At 38.1% G+C, this 3,078-nt stretch overlaps 1 long non-coding RNA gene across 1 annotated transcript in view; it reads right to left on the reverse strand.

Annotated features, from left to right (window-relative positions):
* Positions 1-404: 404 nt before the first annotated feature.
* LOC122074827 overlaps positions 405-3,078 on the reverse strand; it is a 6,072-nt gene continuing 3,398 nt past the window's right edge. The window contains exon 3 of the long non-coding RNA XR_006139059.1: positions 405-1,831. This is a non-coding gene — a long non-coding RNA (uncharacterized LOC122074827). The remainder of the gene's footprint in view (positions 1,832-3,078) is intronic.

Genomic DNA, 3,078 nt, shown 5'->3' on the forward strand with positions numbered 1-3,078 from the left:
ATTTTCACTTTCCTTCCCTTTTTTGCTTTTTATTTTTTTTTTACTAAAAGTTCATTTGTATTAAAATGATGGAATGTACAAAAAAGCAAAGCAACAACATTTTTGTCTCGAGAAGATCTCAGTATTGATCTGCATAGCTTTCTATTCCAATTTCTTGACTCGAATGCCACAAGCATTACAAAGGATTGCAAAAGTAACAAAAACAGAAAAAGAGTTTTACTACAAGTTGGGATCTAAATCAATGATTAATTGTCATCCAAGGTTTTGTTTCGAAGATCATGTAAGACTAAACCAAACTTCAGAATGCATTCCAAGCTGCGTTTTATATGTATTCTTGGAATATATTCTTAGTTTGATATGGATTCTAAAACAAGAAAATAAAGAAAAACAGGATTTCAAAAATATGCTTTAAAACCAGAAAATATTCCAATAAGCCATACCAAAAGCAGGATAGATGTGAACAAAAGTTAATAGAGCTTCATACAGTCACAAGAACCACACCTTGGGGCCTCGAGGCCAATGGGCTAGACTGATATGCTGATGTACTGTTCCTCTTACAGATTGTACATGCCTTGTATCCATTTTTGGAGCCATCAAGGGGATTCAGGGCAGCCACCTCAGCTCTTTAAAATGGGTTGTTGTTACCTATAGGGAACACCTTGTCATCAATAGGTTGGGTGGTGCCAAACTCGAATCCTGTTCGTCATACTTACCTCTAAGTATGGGGATGATAGGACGACGAGGGCGAAAAGATGCATTACTGGTTTTGCACCTAAGAAATCCATGAACCTAATAATGTTGTTATTGTTCTTGGTGAGGGCGACATGGTCAAAGAGGTAACCCAAGGTTGAAAAGCACTTGCTTCAGTTGCTCCAGTCTTCATCAATCCATGGTTGATGGATAGAAATTGTCTGCAGGGAGGGACGTTGGCGGACACTGGCAGAGACGTGTTAGATGACGACACCTGTTTTTGAACACGTGGACGGTCAGATCACGAGGACCGTGCGCTACACGGGCTTAGCAAATCGGTTTTGAATTTCGAACAAAACCCTAGCTATGTTCTTCTTCTCCCTCCTTCCTCTCTTCAGTTTGAACTCTTTGTTTGAATCCATCAAGATTCTTGTCTGAATGGAAATAGATCTGGTTGTGTTTGTTGTATACTGGCTGTGGTGTTTGATCTCTGCTCTTCACCAGCCCCTTCAGCTCCTAATGGGTATGTTATTTTCCCTTCCTATTTTTTAATCCCATTTTCATTATTCAAAATAAAAGTTCTTATGATTGATTCAGTTACCAATTGAATTCTCATATGTTTCTTCTGTTCTGTTCTTACAGGCTCATCTGAAAAGAACGAGGTGGTAGTGAAAATGAGAAACAGGTGTTTTGAGAAGGTTACTGGTTCTGGAAGTGGCGTCTGCCGACATGAACCCATGGTGATGCTATGGAAGTGGATCAATCTGGCTTTTCAGATTCATAATCTGAAGTATCAGCAACTGAGTTAGTGGCCAACAATAGTACAAATCGCCATATGCATATGGAGACTGATAATGCCAATGAGAAGGACACGGCATAGTCAGGAGGGAGAAGAAGAAGATACCTAGGGTTTTGTGGTAAGCCCGCGATATGACCATCCACATGTCCAAGGCACGTGTCATTATCCTAACATGTGGCGCCCATCGATCCAATGGTTCAGGATGAACATCGCTTTTAAGTCTCAAAAGGTCTCCTCTCTCTTCTCCCTTCTCCCTCTTCTTTCTTCCTTCTCTCCCTTCGTCTCCATTCAACGCAGTGATCTTCTTTCTTCTTCTCTCTTTTTCCTCCTCTCTCTTCGTCTCTGTTCAAAGCAACACAAATATTAATGAAACATAATCAAACCTCAGAGGAAAAACTCAAATGGGCACCAAATCTTTGTAAAATATAAGATGAAAATCAAACAAAGAGCAAGGAAGAGGGCAAACAACAGTACCAGAAGCGGCAGAAACAATCAATAAACCCCTCTACTGTTAGAACTTTAGAAGAAACGCACAAGCACAATCCAAAACCTCAGGTAAGTTTTCAAATTCATCAAAAACCCAGGAAAAGCACCATGATAATCTCTTTGTTTCTCTGTGTCTATTAGAACTAGGTTCCTCAGCTATTAAGGTGGGTTTGTAGTTTTGTCTAGGGTTTTGTATCAATGATGCGTTAAACGCTGTCTTTTGAAGGATTTTCCATGGCTGCGTTAGCAACAATGTTAGTGAAAGTCTGCAAAAAACCCATGCTCACTAGGAGGTCTCGTTCGAGTCTCCTAGCTGGTACCTACTTTCCTTCCTACCTATAAACAAGGATTAAAGTATCGGTATCGGTCGCCGTATCGATCGACCAAAATTAAGATACATATCGGAGGGTATCGTATCATATCAGAGATACGCTAAGATACGCTTAAGATACGCACATAAATGGATATGAAACACCTTTTTAAACACTTTTGCATAAAAAATTTGTTAAAAAAAACTATTGATAACATGTATTATGCATAAACACTAAATTGAGTGTTTCGCACTAAGAATTCAAGGTTTGTAGTTGTCCCATAAATGTAAAATCATTGTTTCCAACCTTGATTTCCACTTTAGTTAGAGAGAAATATGACTGACAGCAACTTTGGAACAAAAACCTCTAAAAAATTCGTGTTTTCTAAAAAAAATACTCATCTTGGCCATTATATGACTTTAACGCACTGTATCGGTACATATCGATACTCACCGATACGTATTGATCAATACATACCGATACTCACCAATACGTACTGATACTCAATGATACGTACCGATCGATACATACAAATACTCATTGATATGTACTGATACATACCGAAACGTATATTTCACATTGATTTTATATTTTTCATAGAGTATCAGTACATATTGATAGTGTATTGGTGCATATCGATATGTATCATATGATATATATATATATATATCGATACGAAAGTATTGTAAAAATTCAATGTATCGTATTGGTGTGTATCGTATCGATCGGCTAAATTTAAGATACGTATCGGAGGGTATCGTATCGGTATCGAAGATACTTTAAACCATGCCT

Source organism: Macadamia integrifolia, chromosome 3, assembly GCF_013358625.1.
Source record: "Macadamia integrifolia cultivar HAES 741 chromosome 3, SCU_Mint_v3, whole genome shotgun sequence".
Classification (NCBI taxonomy): Eukaryota; Viridiplantae; Streptophyta; class Magnoliopsida; order Proteales; family Proteaceae; genus Macadamia; species Macadamia integrifolia.